This window comes from Protopterus annectens, chromosome 13.part0, assembly GCF_019279795.1.
Source record: "Protopterus annectens isolate FY-2018-M chromosome 13.part0, PAN1.0, whole genome shotgun sequence".
Lineage (NCBI taxonomy): Eukaryota > Metazoa > Chordata > Ceratodontiformes > Protopteridae > Protopterus > Protopterus annectens.
The window spans coordinates 694,841,927-694,866,436 of NC_056747.1; the positions used below are offsets into that span (position 1 = coordinate 694,841,927).

At 41.4% G+C, this 24,510-nt stretch overlaps 1 protein-coding gene across 2 annotated transcripts in view; it reads right to left on the reverse strand.

Moving 5' to 3' along the window:
• The window catches only part of SMG6 (SMG6 nonsense mediated mRNA decay factor), a 3,859,488-nt gene that overhangs the window by 3,718,184 nt on the left and 116,794 nt on the right, over positions 1 to 24,510 (reverse strand). The window lies entirely within an intron of this gene.

A 24,510-nucleotide genomic window follows, 5' to 3' on the forward strand; every position in this document is an offset into this window, starting at 1 on the left:
TAAAGTTGCTAGAAAAAAAGGTTATGCATTATTGTGAATTTTCTGCAGGATATGAAGTCTGAAACTCACATACCTGTCATTATTTAGTGAATTCTGTCCTCATGGATTTGCCAAAATAAACCGAACCCCCCCCAAAAAATTTTATGAGGAACAGGCTAAAAATATGAGTCAAAAATCTAGACATTCTGTGAATATCTGGACAATTGAGAATCATCTCCATCCCTCATTTTACACACACACACCCCTACCTACCTAGTTCTTACACACACACACACACACACACACACACACACACACACACACACACACACACACACACACACACCTATCTACCTACCACTTACACACACACATGAGCGCACACCTACCTCTCACTTGTCCATTCATGGTCCACATTTCATATGTCTTCTGGCATCAAATTCCGTGTGCGTGGAAAACGAAGACGTAAGCAGCAGGTCATACAGACACAAAATACAAAAACAGGTTGCACACACCGTTGCATCAGTGCAACCGGATGCAAACTTTTTTTTTTTTAATTGAAAATAACTCTTCTGGCCAGCGTCCCCCTCCAGGCCACCGAGGCTCCTCTTCCATCCAGTGGGCCCTAGTCTTTTGACTGGCATAAAATTTCTGCAGGACCAGAGGCTGAAAAATACTGGTCTAAGGTAGCCTATATAACTTGTCAGACCTCTTAGGAGCAAGAGGTTGACAGTCAGACAGACAGGACGCAGTGAGAAAAATTCAGGTGTGCAATACAGGAGGGATAGGTGCAACTTTAGGCATCTGTAGACATATCAAATCATAATACATTTTCTCAATCATAGGAATCTCATTCTGGTCCCACTGAAATACTACTTTCATTTTACATAAAATGCCTGTGAAATAAATTTTGTCCATCAGGGAAAATTAAAGCTATCCTTTCTTCAGAAACAGAATACTTGGACTGGGAAAAAACTCCTCAAGTACACCCCTCCCACTGTACTGACTGGCTGCTCTTCCAACTGAAAACTCATGTCAGAATGAGAAGGAACTCTCTTTCTTTCTTGCTTGAAGAGTCTAAAGGCTTAGAAAAAGCAGTAATCAGTTCCTTATCAAATCACAGTAAATCTGCCATGTCCACAGAAACAGGAACAGGAGACTGGAAGTTTTTCTCATTAAGCACACAGTCCTTTAATAAAGTCCGACACTAAGGCACACTAGACTCTACATCCACCACCCCTTACTAACCAAGCAAAGACCCTTCACCTGCCCCTTCACCAAACACAAATGGAGGCTGTCATGGCCACCTCTATCCCAATCGCTGGTGACTTGGACGACTGAGAAAGATGGGTGGTCCGAGAAAAGTACAGTTGTGTACCTACCATAAATGTAGATGTTCGAGTGTATTCACTGTGCAGTCATTACTCTTGGGTTATCCTGCTGGCAGGCTACCCTCAGTCGGCCAGAATTCCAAAGTCTAGGTCTGGCGTCGGTTGTTGTCACCTCTTCCCTGACGTCAGTGCGCCAGAGGTATAACAGATGCAGCCAACGCCATTTTCTTCAGTTTTTATTGCCCCAGATGTCAGGTGCCCCCAAATTGGTAGGCTGAAAATATGCCAATAAAAATGCATGCATAAAAATAACATTTCCTTCATCTACAAGCAAATACACCAAAGAGGTTGTATAGGATAGAGAAGTGCAGATAAGTCCCAGCAAAAGAAAAGGGGGATGGTGTGTGGGTAACCTGGACTGCAACAGTGAATACACTCGAACATCTACATTTATGGTATGTGCACAACTGTACTATGTTCATCGTGTTTCACTGTTGCAGTCATTACTCTTGGGTTGAATCCCAAAGCTGAGGATGGGTGGCTGGGCTAACAACAGGATTAGGAGAGGCTATGAGGCCCTGCAGAACTGCAATGGCAAAGCCTGCTCTGGACTTAGAGTAAAGAGGTAATTGGTAGAACTTTGTGAAAGTGTGCACTGAACTCTAAGTTGCAGCCTCTAAGATATCTTTGGTTGGTACTCCTCTAAGGAAGGCTGCTGAAGTGGCTGCTGCTCTGGTGGAATAACGGCTAATGCCCTTAGGCACTGATTTGCCATGTTGAAAATAGCAGAAATTGATGCAATGGCCTATCCATTTGGAAACAGTCTGTTTTGAGACAGCCTTTCCTTGTGATCCTCCAGCATGACACTAAAGGTTGCTCAGTTTTTCTGAAAGCTTTAGTTCTGGCCAAGTAGAAGCGTAACTGCCTGTGTATGTCCAAAGAATGCAGAAGTTTCTCACCCTTGTTCTGTGGATTTGGATAAAAGTTTGGCAAGTGAATGGTTTGATTGAGGGCCACACTGGACACCACCTTAGGCATAAATATAGGGTTTGTTCTCAGAGAATCCCTGTCTGGATGAAAAATGATAAAAGCTTCCACAGCCACGAGAGCTTGTAACTCAGAGACTCGTCTTGCAGAGGTTATTGCTAGGAGCAGAGCCGTTTTCCAGGATAACAATTTTATATCTGCTGTTGATGCTGGCTCAAAAGGAGGCAGTGGGAGTTTTTCCAAAACATAATTGAGGTCCCAGGCCGGAATTGGTGCTCTCCTTGGAGGCCTAATGTTTTTGGCCCCTCTGCGGTACTGCCTTATTAAAGGATGAGAAAAGATAGGTGGTTCCGTATTGTAATGGGCTGAAATGGCAGAGGCATGAATCTTAATTGATGAAAAAGAAAGGCCTTTGTTCAGCATCTCAGTTAGGTATTGTAAAATCTGAGGAATATTTGGGGTACACGTGTCAATGCCTTGTTCCTGGTTCCAAGCAAAGAATCTCTTCCATTTTTCTGCATAAGATTTTCTGGTACTGGGCCTCCTAGCCTCCAAGATAACATCCATAACAGCTTTTGACAGAGGAGTGTTCTGAATGGCTACATTATCCACCATGCTGCCAGATTTAAGGTCCTGAGTTGGCTGTGCAGGATCTGATTGTTTTGTTGGGTCAGCAAGTGAGAAGTTTGAGGCAATATCCATGCTGGACCTTGAGACAAGCTCTTTAGGCTTGGGTACCAGTGCTGGCGTGGCCAGTCTGGTGCAATCAGTATCATTTTTGGCTTCTCTTGTCTGACCTTTAGGAGTACCCTGGGAAGGAGAGGCAGTGGAGAAAAGGCATATACTGTTAGATTTTTCCAGCTGAAGGATAGGGCATCCACTTTCCATGCTTGCTTGTGATAAATCCTTGTGCAAAATCTCTGCAATTGGCAGTTGTGAGGAGAGGCAAATAGATCTATGTCTGGGCATCCCCATTTCTTTATCGTGCTGAATACTTGTGGATCCAGTTTCCATTCGTGGGGATCCATGAGGTTTCTGCTCAATTCATCTGCCAGAGTATTTGTTTTTCCTGGCAGGAATTGTGCTTGCAGGTGAACTTGAAAAGCCAATGCTGTGTCCCATAAGGTCATTGCTCATCTGCAGAGGGGGCAGGAATGTGTACCTCCCTGCTTGTTTATGTACCACATGACCGTAGCATTACCTGTCTTTATCAGTAGCTGTCCTGGATGAAGCAGGTCCTTGAAAGCTGTCAGGGCATTTTGAATAGCTAGCATTTCTTTTTGATTGATGTGAAGATGCATTTGGTTTGCAGGCCATGTGCCCTGAATACATTTTTCTGCCATATGGGCCCCCCAGGCATAATCTGATGCATCCGTTGTCAGTGTCTGTCTGGCTGTGGGTAAACTGAATGGCAGACCCTTGTTGTGGTGACAGGCTTCTGCCCACCATCGAAACTCCTGTTGCAGGCAGGGAATGAGTGCAATTACTGTCTCCAGGCTGTGGCAATGCGGAGTCAAAACACTTTTTAGATACCATTACAGTTTCCTCATATGCAGTCTGGCATATGGAATTAGTAGAATGTAGGATGCCATGAAACCCAAGGCCTGCAGGATTTTCCTTGCAGATAAGTGGGTTTTTGTTGCCAATTTCTTGAAGTAAGAAGTCAGTTGCTTTTGTTTGTCTGGCGTGAGATAAGCCATATGGGCAGTTGTATTTAAGCTTGCACCCAGGAATATTATCTCTTGAGAGGGAACTAGTTTCAATTTCTTTTCGTTTACTGTGTACCCTAGGCCAATTAGGAATCTTTTTACAAACGCCAGATGCTTTAGAAGAATGTCTTTGTTCTCTGCTTGAATTAGGCAGTCGTCCAAGTAGGGATATATTTGAATTCCTCTTTGCCTGAAAAACGCAATTACTGGTGCCAGGCATTCTGTGAAGACCCTGGGCACAGTAGATAAGCCAAAGGGTAGTGCAGAGAGAGAGAGAATTGGTAATGCATTGAGCCAGCTATGAATCTGAGGTATGTTCTGCAAAATTGTCTGATTGGGACATGCAGGTATGCCTCTTTTAGGTCCAAAGTTACGAGCCAAGCCCTCTTGCCCAGCATGGGCAGTAGCTGCTATAGAGTCAACATCTTGAATTTTGGAACTTCCAGCAATGTATTTAGTATAGACAGGTCCAGTATTGGTCTCCAGGTTTTGTCCTTTCTGGGTACTAGGAAACGTCTGGAGTAAAATCCTTGCCCCTGCTCTTGTTGTGGTACTTGCTGAATGGCCCTCATGTCCATGAGGGCTGTAATTTGTTTTTGAGCCTCTGCCCATTGACTGTGTGGCAGGTCTGGCATACCTTTTGACCTTGGTAGAGTGTGCAAATGGAACCTGTAGCCTTGGGACACTATGTTCAGGACCCATTTGTCTTGGGTAACCATTTGCCAACTTGATGAAAAAAGTGCTAGTTTTCCCCCTAAGGGGGCTGCCAAAAGAAAAGTGCTTGGATCTGGCAGAGGAAAGTCATTGGGACGGTTTCCTGTAAGGTTGTGATTTGTCTTCTCCGCTTTTGGAGGTAGGAGCACCCCAATGTTTAGGCCTGTATGAGCCTTGGGGCTGAGATCCGCCTCTGGGACGCCTGTATCTGCCTCTTTGTGGTCTGTCTGAGACTGGAAAGAACCAATTTTTAGAAGGCCAGTTCCTCCTAAACCTGGGTGGCTGTACCTGTAAGAAATCCTTGACTGTCTGCATGGATTTTGCTTTATCCTCCATTTTTTTCAACACCTCTTCTGCTTTAGTACCAAACAAAGTATCATGCTGTAATGGTGCATCTAATAATTTTGCTTTAATATGATCAGGCAGGTTCTGTTCCTTTAACCAAGCATGCCTTCTAATAACAGAACCTGCAACAGCAGCCCTGCAAGAGGCCTCCAGTGAATCATAACATTGCAAAGTATGCTTTCCCACTTGTTCAGCTGCATGCAATAAATCCTGCAATTCCTTGTTCTCTGAACATTCAGTATTTGTCAACAATTTCTGTTTAAGCAGTGACATTAAACATTGCTGATATTTAGGTTCATAGGTTCATACTAGGCTATCTGCCCTAGGGCATTTATAAGCCTAGCCAGAATGTGTTTGGCTTTCACCACCCATTTTAAATTTATTTTGCTATGCCCTTTTTCGAGGTTAGTATACTGTGCCTCTGTCTAACAGTGACACAGAAGTGATACCCGGGGTAAACCTACGATCTCCCATCCACTCATCAAGATTCCTCTTGGAGAGTCAATGAGGGACTCTGCCTAACCTGGACTGGGATTTTATTCCAGAGTGAAGGGAGCCTCTGGGTTATGAATCTGTCCCTCCAGCATGTCCTATTTATTTCAGTGCTGAGGTTCAAGTCTCTCGAGCGCGTAGCTCGATGGGATTTGGATTTTCTGAGGTGCAGCATGTCCATTAATTCCGGGTTGGACATGGCTTTATACGTCAGGCACAGATCGCCTCTGAACAGGCGGTATGCCACTGAGTAGAGCTGGAGTTTCTTTAACCGGGCAGCATATGGCATCTGTTTGAGCCCTTTGATCCTCTTGGTGAGGTACTTTTGGGGTCTTTCCAGTTGCTGCAGGTGTCTGGTAAGGTACATCCCAAAAGGGGCATTGTACTCAATTATGGGCCTGATGAGGGATGAGTAAAGAGGCACGATGACCTCCCCTGATCTAGATGTGAATCCCTTCATGATTAGGTGGGCTATATAAAATGTTTTTCTAACCACTTTGGCCACGTGGTTGTCAAATGAGAGATTGCTATCAACTTGGGTCCCCAGGTCCCTAATTACTTCTTCTGTACTTCCACAGGTCCCTAATTACTTCTTCTGTACTTAATGGATTACCACCTATGTGGTAATTTGTGGGCACTTTGTTTTTGCCAAAGGGGATGACTATACACTTTTTGGCATTTAGCTGGAGGCCATGGATCTGGTACCAGTTGTCTGTTTCTATGAGGCCCTTTTGGTGGATGCTTGTGTCGGCTGGAGAGTCGATTATGGCGCCCAGTTTGCAGTCATCTGTGAACTTGGTCAGCCACATTCCTTTCTGTGTTGGCCTGTACCTCCGAGAAATATATACCGAACAACAGAGGTCCCAGGACTGAGCCTTGTGGGACACCACTTGTAACTGGTTTGGAGTCTGACATGGCTCCAGCAATTCTAACCATGTGGGTTCTGTCCTTGAGCCAGTTTGCAATCCATCTAGTGACATAGGGGTTTATATTTAAGCTGGTGAGCTTATTTATAATGCCAGAGTGGGGTATTGTATCGAAGGCTTTTGCGAGGTCCAGGTAGGCTGTGTGGACCACCTTCCCCTCGTCAATGGTCTTGGTGACTGTTTCAAAGAAATCAACCAGGTTTAAGAGGCAGGATCTGCCCTTAACAAAGCCGAACTGGGTAGGATCCAGTGTCTGTAGGTCCCCAGTATCTTTATTTATGAGGTCCATGATGATCCTTTCCATAGCTTTGCAGACTAAGCTAGTCAGGCTTATGGGGCGATAGTTTCCAGTATCCATTGAGGCACCACCTTTATGGAGAGGGACCACTGTTGCTGTACACCACTCTCTGGGCACATATCCTGTAGTAAGGCTGAGATTGAACAGTAGTTTTATGTTTGGGTTTAGCTCTTCTTGGAGTTCATGTAGGACGCAGCCCGGGACACCGTCTGGTCCCATTGATGTTGTGTTTTTTGCTTTGGAGAGGGCGGCTCTTACCTGAGCATCCGAGATGTCGGGGGGCAGCACTCTGCTGGGATAGATATTTGCCCTTTTGGTGGTGGGAGGGGGGGGGGTTTGCGCTGAACCTGTCAGCTAGGATGTTGGCAATGTCTGTGGGTTCAGTGCATTTTTTGTCATTTTGGACTAATTCTGAGCATATCTGGGAATTACCACCCAGGTTCCTAACATAACTAAAGAAAGCCTTGTGATTATCCTTAGTGTCCTGTGCAATTTTTCTCTCAAAGCTGGCCTTAGACAATTTTATGAGTACCCGTAGTTTTTTGCTAATACTGATCAGTGATGCCTTCCCTTTTTGGGATTTTGCTCTATCATTTAGTAGCTTCCTCCTTCTATTGTATAGTTCGTTTATGGCTGGGGTCCACCAGACAGGACGTCTGCCTTTGGAGGATTGGGTCTTGGTTTTATCTGGGATCGCATGATCCATGCATTCCTGAAGGTGTTCATAGAATGCATTTATAAAGGATTCTGCGGTCTGGGCCGTATTTTCCACAGGCCCGGGGGCTTTGAAGAATTCCACCTCAGTTTTGAGGAGTGTGAAATTTGCCTTAGAGAAGTTTTTCACTGTGGTTTTCTGGGCAGGGGGTGGGGTCGGGATGTGAATATCCAGTGAGATTAGTTTATGGTCTAATCTTACCAGTGAGGGATACACTTCTGGTCTGGAGCATAGAGTCCCCATGTTGGTGATGATCAGGTCCAGTATGTTTTCCCCTCTTCTGGGAGTGGTAACAAGTTGTTCCATAGCAATTGAGTTTATAAATTCTAGGAACCTTTGGGCTAGGGTGTTGGAGCTAGAGAAATGCTCCCAGTCTATGTTTGGGTAGATGAAATCGCCCAATATAATGGTGTTTGGAGAGACCTTCATATTTTCCGGTGTTCTCAGAAAGGCCGAGTGGGGTTCCTGGGTTTGGGAGGGTGGTCTGTAGCAGGCTATAAACTGGAAAGCAGTTTTACCCACTGTTAGTTGCACATGGATAGTCTCTGATGCTTCGTGCTTTGCCACCAACCTGGAGGTGTGGGTATCTTTGATGAATATCGATACTCCCCCTCCTTTTGTGGTTCGGTCAAAGTTTTGGGGCCGAAAAGCATGGTATGAGGTATAACCTGGTAGTGCTGGGGTGCTCTCGGGAGCCCTGAACCAGGTTTCTGTTAAGCATATGAAACTGACAATTTAAAGCCCTTACAGCCAAGGTAGCAGAAGTGTAGACTTTTTTCCTCCATCTGTCTAGAGCACTAGAATCCCTATCAGAGGAAACAAGTTTTTTTGCAGTGGAAGCTTTAACCCCTTTGGGACCCTGAGATATAGTTTCTGGGTCAGCAGCAGGGTTTTTATATAGGAATTTATGAGAATCCAGGACCCTGTAGTATCTGTCTGGCTTAGCAGGTGCAGGGGGTAAAGAGTCAGGGGACAGGCCGGACTCTGAAAATACATCATCTACAATGTCTAGGAACAGGTGGAACAGCAAGGGGTCTGTGCTGAGGAAATAGCAGAAAGTCTCGGAGCCTTTTCTTAGATTCAGAATAATCTTGGCTCTCCCAATGGAAATGCTCCCTCATGGTATGCAGGGTTTCCCCAAAAGAATAATCCTTAGGAGGAGAGGCTGAAGGAATGGATTCTTCAGCATCAGAATCCTCATAGGGAAGCATGGAACAATCCTGCTCAGAAGAGGAATCCAGAGGAAATAGAAACCGGATCAGAAGAATCATACTTTGTCTCTTGCCTAGGCTTCTTATCAGAAGGGGGATGGGAGCCCCTGATCAAGGTAATTAGGTCTTCGGCCATTTTGAGCATCTGTTTTTTAGGCATGGAAGTCTGAGTAGGAGAATGCTATACTTGTTTCTTTGTCTTTAGAGCTGCTTTAGTCTTTGTCTTTGAAACTGAAGATGGCTTAATATATAGTTGTGTAGGTCTGAAGACACCCTCAGAAGCCGATGCCTGCTCAGCGGCTCCGGACCCATCTGAGGGAATGATTTCCGAGTGTCCAATACCTTGAGTATCTAGAGGCCCAGTCGGCTCCACGTGGGAGTCGGAAGCGGCCTGTTGCTCTGAGGTAGCGGGCGCCAAGGGCTGCGAAAGTGCCTCATTGAGAACCGGCGACTGGCCTAGCAGAGGCCTCGTCGTCGGTTTTGGACCTCGGATGCCTATCCTTTTCCTTGTCCTTGCATTTTTTGTAAACACCGGTTGTCGGCTGTTCCGACGGCATTATATAATTAAATCTTCGGCCAAAGTAATGAAATGCAAAACCAAACCGACGCTTAATAGTGCGTTGGTTAAATCTAGCACAAAACCGACAGCTAGCAATGTTGAGATCAGGGCCTAGGCAAGGAATACAATAAGAGTGAAAATCCTTATGAGGTATTTGCTTCCCACAAGAAATACAATTGTTAACTTTTTCTGCATCGGTCTGGAGCAAGAAAAAAGTTTCCCCAACGGGGTACTTAGCTTTAATGAAGACTTTGGTCCTGAAATTCGGATTTGAAAATCTCAGGAGTCGGCCAACCAGCACTTGTGAACTGCTTTTGCTTCGGGCACTACATGGCAAGAAAGACTGAACAAAATGGCATTGGCTGCATCTTTTATACCCCTGGCGCACTGACGTCAAGGAAGAGGCGACAGCAACCGATGCCAGACCTAGACTTTGGAACTCTGGCCGACTGAGGGTAGCCTGCCAGCAGGATAACCCAAGAGTAATGACTGCAACAGTGAAACAGGATGAACATCAGCAGAATCACCCACCAGAGGCTGAGGTAAACAATGAGCTGGACTAACTTTTGATTTTTCTCTTTTTTACACCAGGGAAGGTATGACCACAGACACTGACTGCTGCTCCACTGGTAAGCCAGGAAGGAAGTCTGAAAAGCAGGTTGGACAACCTTTAAGAGTCTGAAGGTGAACAGCACAGAACAAGTGGTTCTGAAGAAAACCACTGAAAAGCCCCCAACAAGGATATCATGGCTCAAACTCTCAGTTTTAATAAATGGAAAAGTTTTTAGTCAAAATGTAACTTTTCTTCACAAAAAGTGTACAAAAGGACCAACATGACAGTTTATTCAAAGTAACATTGCAGTCCCAATCACTCTGTTTCTTAGCACATGCAAAATATTCTAACAGAAATATGCACGTTTCTAACATACATTTCACTGAAATTAGGAAGGAATTCCCCCAACAGACTTCTGTCCAGCTCTTGAAGAATGGTTATCCAACTGATAGAACTGTGGAGTCTGCCAAGAAAGTGCACATTTTGGTGGCAAAAAGGCTCTGAAGAGTTTTGGTACTCCAACTGTCCATTATATGGAGACCCTCATGCCCTTCCAGTCAGCTGATGTACCTGGGAGGGTCCCCAAAGCTGTGGGAAGCTGGCTGGTGCATGGGATAAGACCCATATAGCTAGGCTACGGTAATGTTGATCCATGTACTGAACTGTTATTCCACAGCAGGAACTAACTGAAAGGGAACACTGTGCATATGCTCCATATCTGGCCATGAGAAAGCAGTCAAGACATTTATTAGTAAAACTGCACCTGTAAAAGTAAAAATAATTGATCCTGAAAAAACTCTGGCAAAAGTGCAAAGTATCAAAAGTTGGAAATAGTAGAGTGTTTGTGGAAAATGATATAACTGCACACCAGGCAAAAGAGAAAGAAATGTATTCCAGTAATCAAGGGAGGTCGAGAGGCAGGTGCAACATTCAAGATGTTTTATCCAGCTGTCTTCAAAATATTTTTCCCCTGGAGGATCAAAGTCATCTTTAATGAAGAACAGGCTAAGGAGGAAATGCAAAAGTCTGTCCAACAAAAAATGAGACAGAAGAGGACCCTGCTTTCTTAATCTTTTGAAAATAAAGCAAAGAGAGATTTTGCCAGTGAAACCTTTTTCACTGTTACAAAAGGAAATGTTTGAGAGACAATGAAAAGCACAAGAGTTGACCAGAAGAATCATATCCTTACCTACCTACAGGAAGACGACCAGCAGCATGGAAATTAGTGAATAATGTGAGACTGCAAAGCATCAAATTGCATTTCTGAAATACGGCTGTAAAAGAATAAAGCGGACCTCTCAGTGGTCAAACAAAACAAAGGGGAAACGAAAAGGGAAAGTTTGGAGAGGAAGATAAACATACATGATAATGTGATCAATCTAAGTTCATTTTCATTAGATGAAAATCATCTTTCAGGATTAAGTTAGGGTTTCATGTTTATTCCGAAAAACAGCCAACCTGACTAAAGTCCTTATTGGCTTGAAATTATATATTCAGAAATTAAATTTTAAATATCTTCTCAAAGATATACCATATTTGAACAATAAAAATAAAAATGGTTTTACGAGGAGTACATAAAATCCCACCCTCCACCCTACTCTGCAAATATTTAATGAGGTCTGTAAAAAGGAATGGAGAATGAATATCCGCAAGAAAGTGAAATTTTATAATTTGACATCAATAGAGATACTAGGTTTAAAAGAAATGAATCAAAACAAAATCATCCGCATTATGAAAGCAGATAAAAGCAACATAATAGTAGTCATGCAAACAAAAGCATACAATGACTCTACTACCAACATTTTATCTGATGACTTTTGCTATGAAACAGTGAGTGTTGAATTCATCAATAATAATCACAAAAATTGACAGTATTTTATTTGATTTATTCTGCCAAGGTAATATAGATGGGGATTATTTATAAATTCTTGAAATTAGATTAGCCAAAGATGGCTCGGTTTTTCGATATACCAAAAATACATAAAGACTGTGTTAATCCTCGCCTTCGTCTAACTGTGGCAGCGGATTTCTACAAAACTGAGTACATCTCTATATTTTTGGATTTTCTGTTGAATCCTACAGTTCAACAATCTCAGTTCTACTTAAAAGACTCTTGGCAATTATTAGAACTATTGAGCAGAGTACAAAATCTTAATGAACACAGTTTCTTTGCCTGTACTGATGTGGCTCTGATACAAGAGGTTTGGGAGGTCACTCAGTGGAGGTTCTAGCTTTGCTGGCGTTTTCATTTTGTTTTTACTGATTAGTTTTTCAGTGACCTTCTCACTCATTGTTTTGGCACAGTGGTTTTAAATAAATATTTTAAATAACTTAAATAAATGCATAAATTTGTATATAAGTATTTTAAAATGAGGTATATGTATTTTTAAGTGGGTGGTATGTTCGCATTCATTGTGCTAATCACATGATCTTTGGTGGAATTTGTAAATCCACTTTGTGCCTCTCTAACTAACATTTCTAAGTTTTATTCAAATAAACGGAATGGAAGTGCTAAAAAGAATAAAAGTACATTAGATGTCTCTGTTAGCCGTTCATTTTTTTCTTAAGTGGAAAGAGTGGATTTTTTTTACTTTGCTGAACTTGGGAGACACCGAAAATCATTTGCCTCACTTTATGCCATTAATGCTTGGAAGTACTATGAAGGAAGTGGAAGGAGGAAAAACGCAACTGTAAGTAAATGTTATTTCCTTAAAAGTATAAAGTGCATATTTCATAGTAAAGTATTTTTAGTTCTTACTGTATGTGATAAAGTTATTAAACAGATTTATTTTTTCTTTCTTCTTTCTTATTAGCAGGCATTACAATGCACAAAGAAAAGAAAAACTAGACAAAAGCATGTTTAAGTTAATAGGCTGTAATCTTAGATTGTTAAGGTGGGGAATGGGGTACAAAGTACACAGATCATAATATATGTACAGCCGATACATTTTCTCTTGCTTTTGCATAAGTGAATATGTCGATTAAGACCTTTGGTTTGATCTAATAACAAATTTTAAGTGGAAGCAAATAAATATGAGAACACTGAATATAATGAAAAGTTTCCCTTTAGCAAAGGATGTTTCAGTCTGTCTTTCAGGCTGCAACAGACAACTATTTTTCTCTTTTTTTCCCCCCTTACTTTTCCATGGAGGCAAGCCGATAATAGGGCCATAAAATCCAGAACAGTGGTTTCTTCAAGGCTAAAAATTAATGATTTCTGAAAGTATGAAAGTAATTTTCACATCTGGGGAAACAAAGAAAAAAAAGAACAGACATCAATTGTAAGTAGAAGCATAGACAATAATATGCATCTTAGCATAGATAACCTCAATTTCAGGTTAATTAGAGCCTGTCTTAGCAGCTGCCTATTTTGTATAAATGTTCCTGTTAGGAGGGTTAAACTTTATTACTTGAAGATGTGCACAGTTATATGTGCTTGCATTTATTTAACAGGTTATAGGGGTATGTTTTATTTTTCATTTGAGGTTTTTTATTAAAACAAAGTATGAAAAAATGTGACCTAGGATCCAATGTTAACGATAAGAAAAAATATATAAAGGATTAACCTGCCAAACATTTAATGGGTGGATGTATTAAACAGCTTGAAACAGATGTTAAAAAAAAACTGTCAAATATAATAGGTGGAAATAATGACTTCTTACCACAATGACAGCACTTTCCATATTATCTTGGAATGTCAATGGTTTCATAGGTATAGACAAAAAGGAAAGAATACTTAATTACATTAAGAAATGCACAGTGCAAATAATGCTACCGAAGACACATTTGGAAAGAAATGAGCATGTGAATTTGATAAAGAAAGGTTTTCAGTACAGATATTCTGCAAAATATCAGGGAAAAAAAAGAACAGAGGAGTACTTATTTTAATGGCTAGAGTAGCACCTGTTGTGATAACAATAAAAAAAAGATGATAATGGCAGATTTGTAGTCAAAAGTGTCTACTGGTAAGGGATGAGGATTACAATGGCATTTAATTTATATTTCACCTAAAACAGCTATTTTGGAGCTTAAAAAACTGGTGAAAAATAATCAGATTTCATAAGGGAATTACTACTTAAAAGTAGAGAACTGGAATTTGATTTGCAACAATAAGGATGCACTTTGGGGCCCACAAGGAAAAATATAACAAAACAGGGTAGATTTCTGAAGACATTTATGAAAACATTTGTTACGAAAGATGTGAATTCAGCAGGAGAAAGACATAGAGAATTTAAGTGATTCCTCAAAGTACAATAACTGGGCTAGATTTGACAAAAATTATATTTCACAGGAACATGTTCATTTAATTGAGAACTTTGATACACATATTCAATAACTATTTCAGAACATGTGCCAATAACTACTAAGATAAAAATGTACGGTAATTAAGAAAAGATGATACACTGGTGCTTCCCCACCTACCTGCTAAATAGACAAGAATTTAAGGAATGGGTACTGGAAGTTATACTGTAGTTATTAGGAAAATATAAAGTACTCCAGGAGATATACAGTGGATATAAAAAGTGTACACACCCCTGTTAAAATGCCAGGTTTTTGTGATATAAAAAAATGAGACCACAATAAATCATTTAAAAACTTTTCTCACCTTTAATGTGACCTATAACCTGTACAATTCAATTGAAAAACAAACAAATCAGTCAGGGGAAAAAATATAAAAAATAAAAAGCATAGAATAAGCTGGTTGCATGACTGCGCAAACGCTTAAAGTAATACTTTGCTGAAGTACCTTTTGATTTAATTATAGTATTCAGTCTTCTTGGGTACGCACCTGCCATCAATTAAAGAGACTCTGATTAACCCCAAATAAAGTTCAGCTGTCCTAGTAGGATTTTCCTGACATTTACTCAGTTGACTGCTACAGCAAAAGCCATGGGTCGCAGACAGCTTACAAAGCATCAAATGAATCTCATGGTTGAAAGGTATCAGTCAGGAGAAAGGTACAAACAAATTTCCACAGGATTGGATATACCATGGAACACAGTGAAGACAGTCATCAAAAAGGTGAGAAAATATGGGACAACAGTGAAGTTGCAAAGAAAGTACAGTTTTGTACCTACCATAAATGTAGATGTTCGAAGATCCACATTGCTGCAGTCCTTACATATGGGGTAGTCCGCTGTCCTCGGTCGGCCCGAATACCAAAGTATTAGGTTGACGTCGGTCATGGGCGCTCAGATCTGACATCAGAGCGTCAGGGTATAAAAGCGCATGACCGACGTCACATCCTCAGTCTTTTCTTGCCCCAGATGTCAGAAGGCCCTAAAAAGAAAGGCCACAGCCCAAAAACAGGATACCTCCCAAAAACATGCCCAACAACAACCATCACCCAAACCATATAACCATGCCAAACTACAGAGGGGAAGGAGGGAGGGTAAATTGGACTGCAGCAATGTGGATCTTCGAACATCTACATTTATGGTAGGTACAAAACTGTACTATGTTCTTCATCTCACATTGCTGCAGTCCTTACATATGGGTAGAATCCCAAAGCAGAGGTAAAGGGAGGATGGCAAAATCATAAAGCATTAGGGGCTGCTAAAATGCCCTGTAATATTGCAGTGGCAAATCCAGCCCTAGACTTAGAATAAAGAGGAAGGTGGTAATGCTTGGAAAAAGTATGTACTGAACTCCAAGTGGCTGCTTCCAAAATATCTTTTGTAGCTACCCCTTAGAAAGGCAGTAGAAGTGGCAGTAGCTCTAGTGGAATGAGGTCTGATTCCAGCCGGAATCTCCTTACCATGATGGGAATAACAGAAAGAAATACAAAACCCAATCCATTTAGAAATAGTTTGTTTTGAAACAGGTTTTCCTGAGAACCCAAAGCAAAAGAAACAAACAACTGCTGAGACTGCCTGAACCCCTTGGTTCTGCTCAAATAATAACGTAACTGCCTGTGAATATCCAAAGTGTGCAAAATCTTCTCCCCTTTATTTTGGGGGTTTGCATAAAAAGTAGGCAAATGAATAGTTTGGTTCAAGGCCACACTAGAAACCACTTTAGGCATAAAGGAAGGATTAGTACGCAAAGATACCCTATCCTTATGAAAAATCAGGAAAGGTTCCACTGCCATAAGGGCCTGTAATTCAGAAACCCTTCTTGCAGAGGTAATGGCCAACAAAAAAGCAGTCTTCCATGATAAATACTTTAACTCGGCAGTAGCTGCAGGCTCAAAAGGTTGTAGAGTAAGCTTTTCCAACACAAAATTGAGATCCCAAGCAGGAGTAGGAGCTCTACGTGGGGGTCTTATGTTATGTTCTTTGCCCCTCTAAGAAATTGCTTAAACAAAGGATGGGAAAATAAAGGAGGGTCACAGTCATAGTGAGCAGAAATGGCTGCAGCATGAACCTTTATCGAGGAGAAAGACAAACCCTTGTCCAATAACTCAGTAAGATATTGAAGAGAAACACTTAAATCAGGCTTGGAAACATCAAAGTCCTTCGCTTTGCTCCAAAGAAAAAATCTCCTCCATTTATCAGCGTAAACTTTCCTTGTACTAGGCCTTCTGGCCTCCAAAATAACATCCAAAACTTGTTGTGGAAGCTGAGACCCTCCAGGGTCTAAAACAGAATATGCCAGGCTGTGAGATGCAGAGACTGAATCTTGACATTGAGGAAGTGATTGCCCTCCTGAGACAAAAGATGCGGAATCAAAGGCAGAGGCCATGGAGGCTCCCGTACCAAACACCTCAGTAGTGGGTACCAGTGCTGTCGAGGCCAATCCGGCGCTATCAGAATCATGGATGGCTTGTCTATTCTGGCCTTCAGGAGTACCTTGGGAATGAGAAGCAGAGGTGGAAAGGCATAGACATGAAGATTGCTCCAACTGAATGATAGAGCATCCACCTTCCAAGCTGTGGGATGAAACATTTTTGTGCAAAACTTTGGCAACTGGTAATTTAGTGGAGAAGCGAACAGATCTATGTCTGGAGTCCCCCATAACACTGTCAACCTTTGAAACACATGAGGATCCAGTTTCCACTCGTGAGGATCCACAATTTGTCTGCTCAACACATCCGCTAAGGAGTTCTGTGCTCCTGGTAGAAACCTTGCCTGAAGATTGAGGTGTAAACTGAGAGCAGTCTCCCACAAAATCATCGCTTGCCTGCAAAGAGGGTACGAATGGGTTCCCCCTTGCTTGTTGATGTACCACATGACAGTAGTGTTGTCTGTCTGAATCAACACCTGTCCTGGGTGAAGTAAATCCTTGAAAGCCATCAATGCAAATTGGACTGCTAACATCTCCTTCAAGTTGATATGCAAATGTTGAAGTCTGACAGGCTACGTGTCTTGCACCCATTTTCCATTGAGGTGTGCTCCCCAAGCCTTGTCCGAGGCATCTGTCATTAGAATCTGACTCGCCTCTGGTCGGGTCACAGAGAGTCCCTTGTTTAGGTGACATTCCTGAGCCCACCACAAAAATTCTTTCTGAATGCAAGGTATTATCTGAATGACAGTGTCTAGATCTTGGCAGTGTTGTGTCCATACATTTTTGAGATACCAATGAAGCTTCCTCATATGCAGTTTGGCATTGGGAAGCACCAGAATACAAGATGCCATGAACCCCAAGGCTTGAAGGACTGTCCTTGCAGTCAGCCTGGACTGTAGAGACATTTGATGGAAATAAAGAGAAAGGCTTATTTGTTTGTCCGGGGTCAAAAAGGCCATCTGGGAAGCTGTATTCAGTCTCACACCCAGAAAGCACCTGTCCTGAGAGGGTACTAGACTGGACTTTGTTTCATTCACAGAATACCCTAGGCATCTTAACACTACCATCACATACTGTAGATGATGCAGAAGTTCGTCTTTGTGTTGTGCAATAATCAGGCAATCGTCCAAATAAGGATAAATCTGTATTCCTCTTAACCTGAAAAAGGCTATCACTGGAGCCAGAACCTTTGTGAACACTCTGGGTGCAGTAGATACGCCAAAGGGCAATGCAGAGACCTGATCATGTAAATTTCCAGCCTAAAAACGCAGGTACCTCCTGCAACTGGGCCTGACAGGAACATGAAGATAAGCCTCTTTGAGATCCAGAGTTACCATCCAGTGATCTTTTCCCAACAGAGGTAAAAGCTGTTGTAACGTCAGCATTTTGAACTTTGGAATGTCCAGATAAGTGTTGAGGATGGATAAATCCAAAATTGGTCTCCACGTGTTCCCTTTCTTTGGTACTAGAAACAGGCGAGAATAAAATCCTAGTCCCACTTCTGACAGAGGAACTGGCTGTATAGCTCCTATTTGAAGAAGTAAAGAAATCTGCTTGTGAGCCTCTATCCTTTGCCGAGGAGGAACGTCTGGCATGCCTTTGAAAGGAGGCAATGTATGGAAATAGAACTTGTAGCCTCGGTTTATAATGTCCAATACCCATTTGTCCTGGGTGACTAAAAGCCAGTTTTGCTTGAAGAGTGCTAACTTTCCTCCCAAAGGAGCTGCCAGGGAAGAAGAATCTGGCAGCTGAAAATGCAGGTCATTGGGCCTGTTTACGAAAGGACTGGCCCCTGCCCTCACCTGCAGATTGTGCAGGTGAACTCCAAGTTCTAGGCCTGAATGTACTGTGAGCTCTGCCCCTGCCACGTCTGGATCTACCCCTAGACTGAGAATCAGAAGAAGGGTAGGTCCACCCCTTAGTAGGCCAATTTCTACTAAACTTTGGAGGTTGCACCTGCAAAAATCTTTAACAGTCTGCATGGACTTAGCCTTGTCTTCCATTTTCTTCAAAACCGACTCCACAGGGGACCAAACAAAACTTCAGACTGTAAAGGGCATCCAGAATTCTAGTTTTAACATGCTCGGACAAATTCTGATCCTTAAGCCAGGCATGCCTACGAAGAACTGAACCAGTAGCCGCCACCCTAGAAGAGGCCTGTACAGCATCAAAACCACACTGCAAAGAATGCTTACCCACCTGTTCAGAGACATGTACTAAATCCTGCAATTCTTTACACTCTATGCCCTCTGCCAAAGCATCCACTTTAGATTTTAGCTGAGAAAGGAGGAAATTCTGATATTTCAACATATGAAACTGGCAATTTAAAGCCCTCATTGCTAAAGTAGAAGAGGTACACACCTTCTTACCCCATCTATCCAAAGCTCTAGCTTCCTTATCTAGAGGAACCGGATTCTTTACAACAGAAGCTCTAACACCCTTAGGCCCCTGACTAATAGTTTCTGGGTCCACCCTAGGACTCTTATACAGATATTTATGAGCCTCAGGCACCCTGTAATACCTGTCCGGTTTAACTGGCGCAGGAGGCAAAGAATCTGGATTAAGGGAAGCCTCGAGAAAACATCTTGAACAACATCCAAAACAGGAGGTATAGCCAAGGGTCTATGCTGTGGTAAAACAAGAATTCCCTAAGCCTCTTCCGTGAATCAGAGAAATCCTGTCCTTCCCACTTAAAATGCTCCCTCATGGAATGCAGAGTTTCTGAAAATGAAAAATCCTCTGGAGGAGAAGCAGAAGGAGTGGAATCCTCTGCATCAGAATCCGAATAAGGGGGAAAATCTTGAATATCTTCAGCAGAAGAGTCTGAGTCATCTGAGGCCTGATCCAAACTTTCCAACTCTGGCTCCACCCTGGGCCTCTTATCAGGAGGGGGCATAGAACCTCTAAAGTAATCAAATCTTCTGCCATTTTAAGCATGTGCTTTTTAGGTACAGACCCTGAAGTACCTGGAGGGACACCAGAGGAAGGCAAAACAGACCTGCCCTTAGAAGAAGCCTTAGAAATAGTAGCAGAAGGCCTAACCACCTTAGGCATAGAAGGGAGAACAGTAACCTGAGAGGCCCCTTCAGCTTGACCTGACTCCTGTGAGGCCACATCCTGCAAAATCAAAGTTTCCCCCTGAGACTCAACAGAAACTTCAGCCGGATCCACCTGCTCCACTGTAGTTTCTGCAGGACCGGCATCCGAAACGGACGAATCAACCTGTCTAGGTTTCAAGGATTTGTCTTTGCGCTTCTTGGAAGCGGCGCCGGAGGATCCGGCGGCATATTATAATTACACCGCTTACCAAAGACTAACCTAGCACAATCTAACCTTCTTTTATAGTGCGCTTATTAAACCTAGCACAAAACCGACACCCGACTCCGTGGTCCGGTCCCAAACAAGGAATGCAAAGAGAGTGATAATCCCTATGCGGTATCTGTTTCCCACAAGAAATACAATTATTCACTTTTCCTGACATCCGGAATTAACTGAGGCAAGAAAAAACAAAAATATTCCCCAACGGGGTACTTAGCCCAACTTGGTTTCGGTCTGAAACTCAGAATACGAAAATTTCAGAACGCCGAACGGCACTTGCAACGCTGCTTCTGCATCGGACCATGCGGCAAAAAAGACTGAGGATATGATGTCGGTCATGCGCTTTTATACCCTGACGCTCTGATGTCAGATCTGAGCGCCCATGACCGACGTCAACCTAATACTTTGGTATTCGGGCCGACCGAGGACAGCGGACTACCCCATATGTAAGGACTGCAGCAATGTGAGATGAAGAACATCTGGATATCCCTCCAAAATTGATGAAAAGACCAGATAAATCTGGTCAAGGAGGTTGCAGAGAGACCTACAGCAACACTGAAGGAACTGCAGGAATTTCTAGCAAGTACTGATTGTGTACTACATGTGACAACAATGTTCCGTATACTCCATATATCTGGGCTATGGGGTAGGGTTGCAAGACAAAAGCCTTTTCTCACAAAAAAAAAAAACATCCAGGCCCGGCTAAAAATTGCAAAACAATACATCAAGTCCCCCAAAAGCATGTGGAAAATTGGGTTATGGTCTGATGAAACCAAGGTTGAACTTTTTGGCCACAATTCTAAAACGTACGTTTGACACAAAAACAACACTTTGCATCACCAAAAAAACACCATCCCCACGGTGACGCATGGTGGTGGCAGTATCATGGTTTGGGGTTGCTTTTCTTCAGCTGAAACTGGGGCTTTAGTCAAGGTAGAGGGAATTATGAACAGTTCCAAATACCAGTCACTTTTGTCCTAAAACCTTCAGGCTTCTGCTAGAAAGCTGAAGATAACGATGAAGAAGAATTTCACCTTTCAACAAAACAATGACCCCAAGCATACATCCAAATCAACAAAAGAATGGCTTCACCAAAAGAAAATTAAAGTTTTGGAATGGCCCAGCCAGAGCCCAGAAATAAATCCAATAGAAAATCTGTGGGGTGACCTGTAGAGGGCTGTGCACAAGAGATGCCCTCGCAATCTGACAGATTTGGAGCACTTTTTGCAAGGAAGAGTGGGCAAATATTCCAAAGTCAAGATGTGCCATGCTGACAGACTCCTACCCAAGAAGACTGAATGTTATAATTAAATCAAAAGGTGCTTCATCAAAAGTATTAGTTTAAGTGTGTGCATACTTATGCAACCAGTGTAATGTACATTTTTTTTATATTTTTCCCCCAACAGATTTGTTTTTCAATTTAACTGTACAGGTTATAGGTCACATTAAAGGTGGGAAAAGTTTTGAAATGATTTATTGTGGTCTCATTTTTTAAATCACAAAGACCTGCCATTTTAGCAGGGGTGTGTACATTTTTTATGTCCAGTGTATCTAGTGAGTGGGATAAAATGGAAGTGGAGTTTAAACAGAGTAAAAATAAAAGATCTGGTTAAGAAGTCATAACAATAATTTAGAGGGGCTGACAAAGGTCAAATTATTACCAAATAAGGGGAATCTCAAACAACAAGAGAAGGTACAAGTGGACAGTGCTACCAAAAAAAATAAGGAAGTAGCTCCAGAGCACAAAAACTTTTGGCACAACAACTTAGGCAGCAGAAAGTAGAAAGGGTTGTTGCCAAACTTAGGGAACATATAACAAAGAAAAAAATAACCAGAGATCCTGTAGAGGTATTAGAGATATTTTGGAAATGTTTTGAAAATCTGTATAAAGCAGAGGAGGGGGGAAAAAGCAAAAATCAAAATATTTATGGAAGACTTAAATATGCCAAGGTTAGATGTAGATGAGGCTCAACAACTAACAATTAAGATAGGGGGAAAGGAAATAAAAATGGTGAAGTACAACCCATCTACAAGAAAGTCTCCAGGAACAGATTGTATTCCTGTGGAAGTTTGAAAGTTAGGAGAAAAGAAAATAATAAACATCAGGAAGGATTTGTTTAACAGCATTTTAAAAGGAGGACAGGCACCAACATCCTGGAAAATAGCTGTGGTGGCTGTTAATACCCAGCAGACATATGAATATGAATTGGTCCAGCAATACCCATATTTACGTGTGCATACCAAATGAAGTATTTAGGAGTGTGGATTAAAAAAAAATTGCCTATGGCAGCTAAGGATATGTGGGAGGAGACTAAACAAAAGATAATACAAAAACTGAGAACATTGAACCTCTTGCCTTTAGCAAGACACAAACAGTAAAATATTTTTAATCCCTGTAGTTTTATACACAGGTCAGCCAAATTTTTATCAACCAAAGGAGAAGTGATTGACAGTAATTAATAAAGAGTGGAAGGATTATATTTGGGAGGGGAAGAGGACAACAGTCAGGTGGGATAAGCTGAACCTCCCAAAAGATCAAGGAGGTTTAGGATTCCCTGATTTGAAGGAATATTTTAGAGCTACATAGTTAAGGCTCTAACACATAACACAAGCAGAAAGCTACAATTTAAAGAGGAAACGAATGATGATGAAAGAATGGATGTAATTCAAGAATTAAGGAAAAAAAATGGACTTATGCAGATCTTTAAGGAGAATAACAGCAGTCATACAGAATATTATATTCATAAAATATCAGAAAGTGTACTAAGAACTAAGCCAACAAGGGGATGCAGAAAGGAAATTTTGCCAATAGGGCTGTCTGCAATTAGGTGTACAGAGAATAGACAAAGGAGGTTGGAATTTACTGGAAGAAGCTAGCAAAAGAATCAAGGAAATAAAAAAGAAGGAAATGTAACAGAATGGAGACAGGCCAAGAAGACATTTGGAGTGCATGCTAGTGATTACCTTTCATATCAGGGACTGATATCAGCATACAGACAAAGAGAAAGGGACAGGTGAATCCTAAATGAAAGATCTGCAATAGTTTAGTTTTTGAATGAATCTACAACAGAAGATGTTGTTAATAGGGGGATAATTAGTAGGGTATATAAAATATTGCACAGTAACTATAGGAATCAATCAGAAGACGTCAGAAAAGATTGGGAAGAGACATTAAATATGCAATTCACAAAGAAACAATGGGAAGACATATGTACAGCTCCCACCATGCAACAAAGTCTAGAAGACTTAGGATTTTTCCCTGGAAGTGTTTGCATAGTTAGTTTTATACCCCAAGCAGACCCAAAAACTATTTCCTCAGGTAGATAGCAAATGTTGGAGGTGTGATGGGGAATACAGAGGTTGGGAACATTTGTTTTTGAACAGCAACGAGTTGGCAGAGTTTAAAAATTCCCTACAGAATATGCTGTCAGGAATACTGGAAAAGCAAATGACTGTAACTAAGGAAATTATTTTTTTGAGCTGGGATAAAGGATATGAATTGCCTATACATAGTAAAGACTTGTTAAGTTTAATTCAGGTGGCTGCCAAAAAAAGCAATTACTAGAAAACGGAAATCAAGATCTAAACCAACTACATGTGAAGTAGTGAATATTGTAAGAGAGTTAATAAAACAGGCAGTGGTATCTTTAGAAAAAGGTAGGCGTTACTTATATTTAAAAAATGGAAATTATGAAAATACATGCAAAAATGTTTTGAAGGAGGAATGAGGTTTAACAGAAGGCAGGAAATGAATAATTTATGTAATGTTGCTTAGCTTACATGATATATAGCAATACATGTGATATATAATGTTTGAAAATGTGAACTTGTTAATATGGCTTGATTACTTTTACATAAAAAAAGTTATGTTTGTCTATGTCACAAATGATAATTCAGTAAAGGTGTTTAAAATGTATATTACTGTTAAAATGCGCACTCAAATGTTAAGTCATGCATATATATATTTCTCGAAAGTGCATTTCTCCGAAAACACACTACACCAACCTGGTTAACAAATGACAATAAATATGTATGTGTGTGTGTGTGTGTGTGTGCGTGTGTGTGTGTGCGTGTGTGTGCGTGTGTGTATATGTGTGTGTGTGTGTATATATATATATATATATATATACACATATTATACGTGTGTGTGCGTGTGTGTGTAGATATATATATTATATATATTTATATATACACACACACATATATATATATATATATTTATACACACATACACACACATATATACATACACATATACACATACATACGTATTATACAGTTTTACTTTCAAATGTCGAACTGCAAAATTCTGAGATGACAAATTCGAATATTCAGAACACAAACTGTAAAACATCGACAGTCATTTTACCTAACATATCCCTTTATATATTCGCAAAGCTAACGTAACCAACATGGCACACATTACATACAGACTCCTGGGACCGGGACCTGCACTAAACCACTACAGGACTGCATTACCTAAAACAGAAGTGCTGTTTTTTAAAACTCTAAAATATGAAGACATGTAGAAGCCAAGAAACACTACTATTGCAGCTATATACCAAACATCTGCATAAATATCCATAGCAATTTGAAAATTAATTCAGACATCTTACTTTCTTTTACGTTTTTGCAGGGGGGGGCTAC